A 12,634-nucleotide genomic window follows, 5' to 3' on the forward strand; every position below is an offset into this window, starting at 1 on the left:
TACAGCTCCCAGAGACTGGAATGTAGTTAAAAGGATACTAATCTTAATAACGTACTTGTGTTTTGTAAAATGCTTTACTACCTAAAGTTGTTTTTCGACTTAGCTTGAGTAATGCCCTATAAAAATTATGAAGGCGTTAAAGGGGGAAATTGTTGAGAAATAAAAAGCATAACCTTGCAGAAAAAGTATCTAATGAGTCACTCCTGCCCCTGCTTCTGTAAATCAGCCCATGAGAACATGGCCTTGCAGGAGAATATCAAACGAACCACTCCTGCCCCCCCGCCCTCCGTTTCTGTTAATCAGTCCACGACTTTGCACCTGCCTTCTGTTTCTGTAACCCCGCTTGAAAAATTTCACCTAGCAACGCAATAGCCAATGAGCAAAAGTCATGCTGATCCCACATAAAATCCTATATAAACATATGAAAACTGAAAAACAGGGCTCAGAATTTGGAGATTGACTCTCCTCTGGTCACGCATGTAATAAATCTGTTCCTCCAGCTTTTTGAGTGCTGGTTTGGGTTTCTCTGCCATTCAGAACTGGCTTTGCTGCAACAACAGAAGAAGACTTCATGGGGAGTTTTTAGGGTTTTGTTTTTTGTTTTAAAACTTTTTTGTTGTTGTAACTATATTCAATTCAAAATGTCCAGGGAGTGGTTGTAAATCAAGTGATTAAATGCCTGCTTCCCATGTACTAGGTCCTGGGCTCAATTCCAGGTATCTCTTAAAAACAAACAAATGAAAAAACCAACTTTCATTAGGGAGTGAATGTAGCTTGGTGATTGAGCACCTGCTTCCAATGTACAAGTCCTGGGTTCAATTCCTGGTACCTCCTAAAAAAAAATTCCCAATTTAATCAGTTGCAAATGTACAATTCAGTGGTATTAATTACACTCAAAATATTTGGCTACCATCAATAATATTCATCACCCAAACTTATTGATTACCTGAAACAGAAACTCTGGACCCATAAGCAATTACTCCCCTTATACAGTCTGTGAATTTGCTTATTCTAGGTTATATAAGTAAGATCATACAATATTTGTCTTCTTGTATCTGCCTTCACTTAACTTGATGTCTTCCGGGTTCATCCATGTTGTAGCATATATCAGAACTTCATTCCTTTTTTACTGCAGAATAATATTCCATTGTGTACATATACCACATTTTGTTTATCAAGTCCTCATTTTTAAGCATTTTTTCCTGTCAGAATTCCTGGTAATATAGTTTTTTAAAAGCCCCCAAAAAAGTAAACATGAAAGTCATTAATCAATGGGGAAAAAGATTGCCCTTTTCTATCATGTTTAAATAAAGCATAAATATACCCATAGCAACACTAGCTGGTATGAGGGTAGAAATGTCATAAGCTCCCAATACATATTTATTGAATGAATGAATGAATGAAGTCCTTAATTGGGAGCCAAGAAATCCTCTAATAGAAGCACATCATAAATTCTTCTGAGATTACCTTTCATTATGGATGACACCTTGAAAATAACAGCAAACTATGCTGAGGTTATTGTTGACTGCAATCAGAAAGATAACTACCTTGATGGAGTCTCAGCACCATTTCCCAGGGGAGAGACAAGGGAGATATTTATGAGATTTGGGGTCTGGTTTAAGGTAGTTTTTCAATGCAGGGGCTTGATTACAATTGGGTATGGTAGTTAAAATTGGTGGACTCAGAGAGGCAAGGGTTTTGAGGTAAGAGTTTTGAAGTCTTGGAAAGGAAAAGTCTTTTGATGCTATTTAACAGTCTGATGTCCGTTCAAATGGGTTTTTCCAAAGTTTGCAACTTCTATTGTAACCAAGAGTAGTTAAGAATTAACAAATAATTATGATTATTGAAGCATTCTATAGATGCCTTTTACTTCCAATATGCCAAGGGTTAATATCTGAAATTACTGAAACTGGTTGGACAGTCCTTGCCCTTTATAAAGAATCATTTCCAACCAAAAACCTGTCAGTGTGATGATTGTTTTAGACAGATCCTCCTTTGTATATGGTCTTTTCTATCTGCTATTTTGATGATTATTCCAGATTGATCTTGCTTTTGTATATGAACATTTCTATTGAAAGGGTAACTACTCTACTCTCTGTTTAATATTCATATGAAAAACTTTGTAACTGTCTGTGACACTTTGAAGATCTTTTATGAATCCCAAAACAGAACTAATCCATTTCTGTGGGTGTGAGACCCTTTCAATTGTACTATGTCAGTGAGGTATCATCAGGTTGAATTTCCACCCTCTCTCTGGGTCTGCTATCAATGGAGACACAGAAAGATATTTGACCCTGCAATGTGAGAGTTTCATCCACAGCTTAGCTGCAAGGAGAGAAGCCTCTGAAAGGCTCAAAAAGGTGAGACCAAGGGAGAGATGAGCCATATGCCTAACAGCTTGCAGCTGAACTTGGGAAGAAAGTGGAGCAGCTGGGAAGCAGACTCAGCTCAACAGATAGAGTGTCCACCTACCACATGGGAGGTCCACGGTTCAAACCCCAGGCCTCCTTGACCTGTGTGGAGCTGGCCCAAGTGCAGTGCTGATGTGCGCAAGGAGTGCTCGGACACGCAGGGGTGCCCCCCACATAGGGGAGCCTATGAGCAAGGAGTACACCCCGTAAGGAGAGCCACCCAGCGCAAAACACAGTTCAGCCTGCCCAGGAGTGGTGGCCACACACACAGAGAGCTGATAAAGCAAGATGACGCAACAAAAAGGGACACAGATTCCCCCAGTGCCACTGACAAAAATAGAAGCAGACACAGAAGAACACACAGCGAATGGACACAGAGAGCAGACAAATGGGGCAGCAGGGGGAGGTGGGAAGGGGAGAGAAATAAATAAAAACAAATCTTTAAAAATAAATAAATAAAACTTAAAAAAAGAAAGTGGAGCAGCCGAAACTGATAGAGGATGCCTGGAAAGAGACAAGCCGTATGCCTGGCTGCCCAAAAGCTGGGCTCCAGGAGACAGTAGATTCTGGATGGGAAGGCAGAAACCTAGGCAGAGATAGCCCGCCATCTTGCTTTACCACTTTGTAGCTGACTTTGATGAGAAAGCATCTCTGCTGATGCCTGGATTTGGACTTTTCACAGCCTTGGAATTGTAAGCTTTTCTCCAAATAAATTTCCCATTATAAAAGCCAACCCATTTCTGGTACTTGCATTGACAGCCCTTTGGCAAAATAAAGCACTGCCCTTTGTTCCTTAACCCCCTATCCCAGATGCTTTGATTTCTGATGATTGTCTTGTGATTGTAATAGCCTTGTGACTCACCCTGGGTTGGTACCCATTCCCCATCCTGTTCAACTTCTTAGTGTTTATTAATGAAGGAACCTGTGCCAGTTCCACCCCAGTTACTCATTAGCATAAATTTTTAAGCCCGATAGTATAAAAATATCAGGATTACTGCAGTTCCAAGAAGGAGTTTCTGAGCTCTGTATTAGTCAGCCAAAGGGGTGCTGATGCGAAATACCAGAAACCTGTTGGGCTTGTTTGTTTTTTTAAGATTTATTTATTTTTTATTTCTCTCCCCTCCCCCCCAGTTGTCTCTCTCTGTGTCCATTTGCTGCACATTCCTGTGACCGCTTCTATCCTTATCAGCGGCACTGGGATCTGTGTTTCTTTTTGTTGTGTCATCTTGTTGTGTCAGCTGTCCGTGTGTGTGGCGCCATTCTTGGGCAGGTTGCACTTTCTTTCGTGGTGGGCGGCTCTCCTTACAGAGCACACTCCTTGCAAGTGGGGCTCCCCTACGCGGGGGACACCCCTGCGTGGCAGGGCACTCCTTGCACGCATCAGCACTGCGCATGGGCGAGCTCTACACGGGTCAAGGAGGCCTGGGTTTGAACCGCAGACCTCCCATGTGGTAGGTGGATGCCCTATCCATTGGGCCAAGTCCTCTTCCCTCTTTTGGCTTTTAAAGGGTATTTATTTGGGGTCGGATCTTGCAGATACCATGCCATAAAGCATAATTTACTTCCCTCACCAAAGTCGATTTCCACATGTTGGAGCAAGATGGCTGCTGACGTCTCCAGGGTTCAGGCTTCCTGGGTTCCTTTCTTCCCAGATCTTGCTTCTCTCTGGGCTCAGGTCATCTGTTTTCTCTACAAGGTCAGCTATCGTCTATGAGGCTCTCTAGGCTTTGCCTCTCTCCACCAGGTCAGCTGTAGACTATCAGGTGAACGGCTCTGTCTTTCTCCCTGGGGTTTCTGCCATGTCTAAGGACCTGTCTCTGTTCCTCTGTGTTCTTCTCCTGGCCCAGGTCCTTTCTTCCAGGGGCTTGCTTCTCTTTCCTTTATATGCTTACTTGCCAGGAGTCTAGCTCAAGATTCTAGAATCAAACTCCAAATCAAAACTCCAGCATCAAAATCTTGAACTCTGTCCTTTGCCTTGTCTTTTATCTGTGAGTCACCACCTCTTGATAGTCCTATCCTACTGACAGGCCCCACCCTACTGATGTGGCCCAATCAAAGCCCCAATCATGATTTAATCACGCCCAGATACGGAACAGTTTACAAACATAATCCAATATCTATTTTTGGAATTCATAACTATATCAAACTGCTGCAGGTTGTTAAGGCAACTCTTCTCCTTTGCTGCACAACAAATAAACTCTTTCTGTTTTGAAACCCCAGTGGCTCAGGAATTGGTCTTTAAAGTGCATTGGGAGGAAGGAACCCACTTTTGCCCAGTATCAGAATTTTCCTGAGCAAGAGTTTCCTGGAATAGAAAAGTCATAATGATGAAGACAGTGGAAGAGTAAAAATCACATTAATGAAGAAAGCCAAAAATACAGTTATGTTAATGTAGACCACAGGTTGGCAAGCTGCAGCTCAAGGACTAAATGTGACCTGTGGTCTGTTTCTGTAAATATAAAGTTTTATTGAATCAGCCACATCTGTTAGCTAGTTTTAACAGACACTATGGCCTATAAAGCCTAAAATATGTACCCAATAACCTGTTACAGAAAAAGGTTGCTAACCCCTGATGCAGACAGTAAGCTGTGTGGGAGTAGATGGTTTCACTTCTTATAATATTTTTTCATTCATCAAGTATTTAACTAGTCACATACTGTTTATTAAGCAAGGCACCTTTCAAGGTGCTAGGAATACAATAGTCAACAAGACAAATATCTGCCCTCATGGAAAAAAAATCACTGAATAATACAAATTAAGTAGAGGTAAGTGCTGATAAAAGAAATGCTTTTCATGCAATTTATTGAGTTATTCATGAATCAGGCAGCATCTCATCCAGAAAGTAGAAGGGAGCTCCACCAAGACGGTAGAAGGAGGAAGCTCATATAGGGCAAGCCAAGAAGCAAGTGAGAAAATGTTCTTACTGGCTGATATTGAGTTTCCATTTTACGTAGGGAGAGCCTTACAAAGTGGGGAGCAGATACACATGGATTAGTATGGTATGCTTGTTCATTCTGATAAGCTGTCTCTACTGGACCAAAACTAGTTTTATCACCAGGTGTTGCTTATCAGCAGCCCGATAGGGTGTGTTCATCTTTTTGGAAAAAGCTCAAGTCAATTGTTTTTATCTTCTGGAAAGGAGCCTTTTCCTGGCGACGTACAATGCAGGTGGCCATTTTATTTTGCTTAGTGCTATGAAGAAAAATTAAGCACAGGAAGAGGATAGAGAGGTACAGTGTTGTGGGTTTGGGGTGAGAAGGGCTCTTGTTCAAGGAGGGCCTCTCGGAAGAGTTTACATTTGATTAAAAACCTGAGTGAGGTGAACAAACAATGTGAAGATGGGGGATGGGAGCTTCAGAGAGAGCTTTCAAAACAGAAGAAACAGAAACGCAGAAGTCCTGAAGCTGGGACAAGCTCAGTGTGTTGATAATAGCAAGCAGGTAAGAAAACGGCAGAGTGAAAAGAGCTAAAACTGGAGAAGTAACAAGGGTCAGATGAGGTAGCAGAGCCTTATGGGGGTGGCAGTGTTTGAATTTCATTGAGTGTGATGGAAAGCTAATTGGAGGATTTTAAGCAAGGTAGTAATGGGATGTGCTTTATAGTTTAAAATTGCACTCGGCTTGCTATGGAGAGAATTGACTAAGTGGGGACAAGAGTGGAGGCAGGGATGCTACCAGGAGAAAACTCATGCTTGGACTACAGGTTATGGGTGGTAAACGTACAACAGTGATTTTACATATAACAGATGGATTTTAAAGTCTCAGCTAATAAGACCTGCTACTAAGTTTGATATGGTATATGAGAGAAAGACCGAAGTCAAGGATGATGCTGAGGTTTTGGACTTGAGTAACTGGGTGAATGATAATGCCATTTTCTGAGACTGGCAAAACTGGGAGGTGAGCTGGAGTGAAATCAAGAGTTCTGTTTTGTTCTTAAGTCTCATATACCCATTGGACACCCAGATGAATATGTCATGTTGGCTGTTGGATCTGAATATGTGCAAATGGGAATGGATTAGGGCATAGATCTAATTTGGGATTCATCAGAAGATGGATGGTATTTAAAATCATGGAGGAGCAAATGTGGCTCAAGCAGGTGAACACCCGCCTCCCACATGGGAGATCCCGGGTCCGGTGCCTCCCAAAGGAAAAACAGACAAGCCAAAAAAAACCCAACAAAACCCAACAGTGAAGAGCAGACAACGAACACAAAACAATGAACAAAAACAACGAGCAAACTTACAAGGGAGCCATCTTGGGAAGGAGGGAAATCATGGAATTTGGTGAGATCATCTAGGTCATAACTGTAAATAAAGAAAAGAGCTAGATAATAAACCCTGGGGCCAGCATCCTAGTGAGAACTGCTGGTGCACATCTCTTTCCAGCTCCTCCATTCAATGACAGCACGTTAATAGTTTAAAACCAGCCATAGTGGGAATATTCACACCACGAAAATTGGCAAATACTACACTTCAGGGCTTTTGTCCCCCTGTAGAGCCAGTTGTTAAACATATTACTAGCTGTGCCTGGATGCTTCACATTTAGATGTCAGGAGAAACAGAGATTAAGAGATTAGGCACTTAAGAAGGACTGGGCCATCAGATAGGAGGAACGCCAAAAGTGGGTGGCATCCTGACCAAAAGGCAAGGGACAACTATTATATATGGTCCTTTTGTTAGTAGAACGCTCTGGGTTCTGAGCTTCTAGGTTCTTGGCTTATGTTGCATAAAATAATTTAAGGATATGCCATAGATAGGCAAGGGAGTAAAGAGTTTATTAAGAAACAAGAAAAGGGGGCAGATGTGACTCAACTGACAGAGCATCTGCCTACCATATAGGAAGTCCAGAGTTCAAATCCTGGGCTGCTTGGTCCATGTGGTGAGCTGGCCCATGTGCAGTGCTGCCGCATGCAAGAAGTGCCGTGCCACACAGGGCTGTCCTCTGCATAGGGGACGCCACATGCAAGGAGTGCACCCTGTAAGGAGATCCGCCCCAAGCGAAAAGCGCAGCCTGCCCAGGAGTGGCGCCACACACACACAGAGCTGACACAGCAAGATGACGCAACAAAAAAGAGACACAGATTCCCATGCCGCCTGATGAGAATGCAAGTGGACACAGAAGAACACACATCAAATGGACACAAGAGCGGACAATGGGGGGATGGGGAGAGAAATAAATAAAAATAAATCTTAAAAAAAAAAGAAAGAAGTACACAACCCCAGACACGAGTGCTACAGGATGGCACACGCACTTGGGGCCCCGGGTGAGGCTTTTGAAGGCCCTTCCTCCTCCCCTTCCTAATGTCGGGGAGGGGCCCCACCTGTTAGCTCACAGGAGGTCAATGTGGGGGCCTTTTGCTTGGAGGTATCCAGAGCTTCCCTTGACCCCAAAAAGAGTTCCAAATAGGACCTTGTGTCCAGGGTCCTTCCAGCTTTCTTAGAAGCAGGGGGTTGCTGGGCCTCCCCTCTTTTCCCTGTGCTAACCCTCCTCACTTTATTCTCTCCCCTCAGAAAAGCTTTCAGCACTTGGAGTTGACAGAAAATACCACACACAGAAGCAAAGTTCTTTTTGTTTAATTATATCTACACCTAATGACTTTAACTCATTCCTGAAAGCCCTAATGCTAAGTAAGAAGTCATTAAATGAAAAATTAGTTCCACTAATTTTAAGGGGAATACTTACGATGCATTCCATCTCAACCCAAGACATCCAAGTAAATTTCACAGATAGAAAAATATACCAATTGGCCATGGAAAGCAAGTTTATATAAATAATAGAGCACAAATGGAAAGCAAATAAATAGAAACTGCATGTAATATGCATGTTAATGAAGGTGCATTGTTTTTTCTTCCCACAATCTCCAGATACCTTTCTTTTTTTAAGTAGAGAAGTTGTAACTTTTCAGAAAAATTATATACTGGGCTTCAGCGTCAGGGAAACAATGGAGCAGAACACATATTTAGTAAGAACAGCTAGTTAAAATAGGAAGCTACCTTGGGCATATCTTATTATTAAAATCTGCCTATGAGGCATGCACAAACTACAATATCAGTTTGAGGCACATTTTATACCGTTTTCTTTCAGAAGCATCAAAATTGACAGTTGTGGGTGCTGCTCAGTAATATGCTATAGGCCACAGATCTGGAATGTAGTAGCACAGAGATTCCAGCCCAGCATTCTTGGGCACCAAAGCTTCTGTGCTTACCACCCCGATGGGCAGCCTCTTGCTTCCTGTACATGACCCTCGCAGAGCCCCTTCTGTCTCCAATCGGTGGCAGTAATGGCGTTTCCCAAGTCAGGGTCCCAAGCACTCAAGGGTTCTGGTCAAGCCCTGGTGTTTTACCCTTTCCTGTCACACTTTCACCTCCACCTCACTTTCATGTTTTGCCTTAGAAAGAAAGCTCAGCCACCTCCCAGAAATTTTCACACTCCACTCCATGGAATTCTGAACAGAAAGTGAGAAAGTTACTTGTTTTTGCACAGTAGACTTGGGCAAGAAGTAAAGACACCGTGGCCCTCCCTCTTCCCCACCCCTGTCATCAACGAAACTGATAATCTTGTCTCTTTCTCTACCACAAGTATTACTGTTACTGTTTTTGCCCACTTGGAGCCTGGTCTTCTGCACTGAAAAAAGGGCAGTTCACCTCCCCTGAATGTTAATATACTCATTTGCATAGTGTGCATTGCATCTTTCCTCCCACCCCCAATTCTCAGCAAGTTGCAAGGACTGCTGACCAACAGCAGTTGCACAAGGAAAAGGAAGTCCTGCATGCTCAATGCTATTTCAAAATTTTGTCTCATCTTCTTGTGAATTCAGCAGGTTTGGAACTTAGTTTTTATGTTCTTCTGTCCACTCACAACACCAACTTGTTTCCCTCTGCACTAATGCCCAATTAATTTTTTTCCTTGCTGTAGAAGACTCAACACTGAGCAAAAACACAAGGTTGTCTAGGAGGAATCAACTGACAGATACTTAAGATAAAATCAAAAGGGAGAGGAGCTGGGATTGCCAGGGGCCTAGGGCTCCTGCAGGGAGAGGGTGGCCTCGTGGAGGAGAAGGGGAAGGGAGGGTGGCCTCATGGCCTCCCGGCTTCAGGGTAGCTCCAGGGTGACAATGAACACTGGCCCCGAGGGTGGGGGGAGGAACCAGGGCCACCAGCACCGCTAGTGGGTAGGCCTCAGTCTCTGGCTTGTCCATGCAGCCTGCGTACCCCAGACAAGCGACTGTTGGTAGATGGAGGGCCTGAAGCTGGTGAGAAGGATTTTCTTGATCTTTGTCTTTTGGCAGGGCCTGACATGTTGTGTCCTTCTGGTGGTCCCAAGAAGCATTTGAAGCATGTAGCAGCTCCAACACACTGAATGCTGGACAAACTGACTGGTGTGTTTGCTCCTTGTCCATTCACTGGTCCCTACAAGCTGAGAGAATGTCCTCCCCTCATCATTTTCTTGAGGGACAGACTTAAGTATCTCCTGATAAGAGATCTGTATGCAGCAGTTCTTAAAAAAAGATTGATGGCAAGGTCTGAAATGATATAACATCCTGCTGGTTTTATGGATGCCGTCAGCAAGGACAAGAGCAGAATTTCCATCTGACCTGTGATATTCAAGGTCGCTTTGCCGTTCATCGTATCACACTTGAGGAGGCTAAGTGCAAGTTGTGCAAAGTGAGGAAGCTCTTTGTAGGCACAAAAGGAATCCTTCTCTGGTGACCCATGAGGCTTGCACCATCTGCTACCCTGATCCCCTCATCAACGTGAACAACTCCATTCACATTGATGTGGAGGTGGGCAAGAGTTCTGATTTCATAAAGTTCAACACTGGTAGCCTGTGTGTGGAGACTGGAGGTGCTAACCTGAAAAGAATCGGTGTGGTCACCAACAGAGAGGGACATCCTGGCTCTTCTGATTGTTTCATGTGAAAGATGCCAATGGCCACAGCTTTGCCACCTGGCTTTTTAACGTTTTTGTTATTGGCAAAGGCAACAAAAAATGAATTTCTCTTCCCCAGGGAAAAGGTATCCGCCTCATGATTGCTGAAGAGAGAGACAAGAGATTGGCAGTGAAACAGACAAGTGGGTGAAATGTTCTTTGGAGGACATGAATGGAGAGCTCCTTGTGGCTAAGACTATAAAGCATGGAAAGAAATAAAAAGGGAGAACTGGTTGGTGCGAGCTGCTACACTTAGGCCTCTACCGACACGCCAGCAGAAGAGGAGCCAAGAGGAGCCCTTAGCATTGTGGTAGCCATTCCTACCCGGTGGGGATACTGTGGAATGTGGCAGAAAGAGAGAGAATAGATGGCAAGTTCTGCAAGACCCATGTTTTACTGCCTACTATGTGCCGGCATTGTTCAAACCTCAAAGATATAATGGAGACCCCAAAATCCCTGCCTAAAATTAAGAGCATGCTTGATGTGTGACATTAGTCAAATTACTTATTCTCTCAGATACTTAAAGGTTAGATAATACCTTCCTCAGAGATAAAGCTGAAAATGAAATAATATATGTAAAATGCCGAATGGTGCCAAGGACACGGAAAGCAGGGAATAAATTATAGCCATTATTATTACTTGTCCTCCAGCTCCCCCCCCCCACTCTCCAAGTTCCCAAGTTCCTCAACCAGTTAAGTCAAACACCTCTAAAAAGATCATTAACTCTGATAAGCAATGGTATTCCAGATTTGGTGTTTGTGATCCTGTGATTCAAAAGACATGAACACTTTCTGGAACTGGGTTGGAAGAAGGGTGCAAGACCTGAGCCCATGGTACTCTGAGGTCATTCTTCAAACCTTCTACCTGGGTAGAAAATAAAATAGTGGATTGAAGGAGATTTGGAGGATGTTTGAATTGTTTGGGGAGATGGCCGGGGGGTGGGGGCCGGGAGGATATTGCAAAATCTAGGGTAATACAAAGTTAATCAAATGTCTCAAGCATATAGGACAACCTAGAAGAAGGACACTAAACTTTTATAATATTCTTATGCAGCGTTCTAAGATTTTTTAAATGATAAGCCTTTTAGATTTACTATGAAATCCAACAAATGCTTACTTAGTGGTGTTGTCCATCAAAGATGGAATTTCCCAGTTTCTATAAATTGTGCCATGACCTTAAGTGTATGTAAATGTTTATGTATAAGTTTCCAAAAGTTAACTGACTCAGAAATTAATCTGGAAGGAGAGAAAGGGGATTTTTCATTCAAAGTTAAAACTAGATCCTAGAGTTGGTTGTTTTGTTTGGGGGTTTTACTCACCCCTCCCACCTCGTTAAACACATTCTAGTGTGGATGTGAAACAAACATCCCTTTATACCTACTAAATGAGTAATCTGATTTTTAGCCAAAAACTGTAACTGGTTCCTAATAACCAGGTGTGATGCAAAGAACGCATCTGAAAAGCTTATTCTGCGTATATACAAGTCAATGGGGTAGTTGTGTTAAGTCCCATGAATTTTCCAGTTTAAAAAAAAAACAAACCAACCAAGGCAAAAAAAGAGCTTCTGTTGCAGAAACCTGTGACCAAATTAGAAACAGGCAGATCTGATATGCATTCATCTGGGGGATTGTGCATTCAAACCCAGGCCTGCTCTTGCCAGGGGAGCTGTGCGGTAGCTCTCTGGGCATTCTTGGATCCTAGGAACACAAAGCCGAACCAGAGACCTTCTGCATGTATCAAGGGAACATGCCCCCCCACCTCCATTCCTCGCCCCCCCCCGCCCCCCCCCCCCCACTCCAGACCCTCTGAATTGAAAGTTTTAGGGAATTTCCTTCTAGGTTTAGTTGTGAGCTTTTTAAAATGCAATTTTTATTTCTAAGGCCTGTGAAATGTCTTCATTTGCTGACATTTAGAAGTGATTCCTATACCAAAATTATGAATTGTAAGCTGACAGAAACTGAGCCTATAAATTGCCTCCAAGGTTTAAGAACTGGTATGTTACAGGGCAAAAGCCAAGAAACAGTTTTCAGCAACAAAATTCCTTTCCTATCTTCAAAGATTTATGATTCTGAGAATCCACCAAACTACAGTCATAGACTTTGGCTTACGGCTTATATAATTAATTAGCTGGAGACGCAATGTAATGCATTTAAATTTTTACATAGAGTCAGGGTGATATTTCACTGAGTATAAATATTCTCTCTGTTTTGTAAGATATTGTCTGCTATTATACATTAGGCTATCATTATTTGTCATGTTGAAAGGGTTCTGAAATATAGAACTAATTTCCTTTCTCT

The 12,634-nt window shown here is 42.8% G+C and overlaps 1 pseudogene; it reads left to right on the top strand.

Annotated features, from left to right (window-relative positions):
• Positions 1-9,706: 9,706 nt before the first annotated feature.
• LOC101425395 (small ribosomal subunit protein eS4-like) lies at positions 9,707-10,489 on the top strand (annotated as a pseudogene).
• Positions 10,490-12,634: the final 2,145 nt, after the last annotated feature.

This window comes from Dasypus novemcinctus, chromosome 8 (assembly GCF_030445035.2).
Source record: "Dasypus novemcinctus isolate mDasNov1 chromosome 8, mDasNov1.1.hap2, whole genome shotgun sequence".
NCBI lineage: Eukaryota > Metazoa > Chordata > Mammalia > Cingulata > Dasypodidae > Dasypus > Dasypus novemcinctus.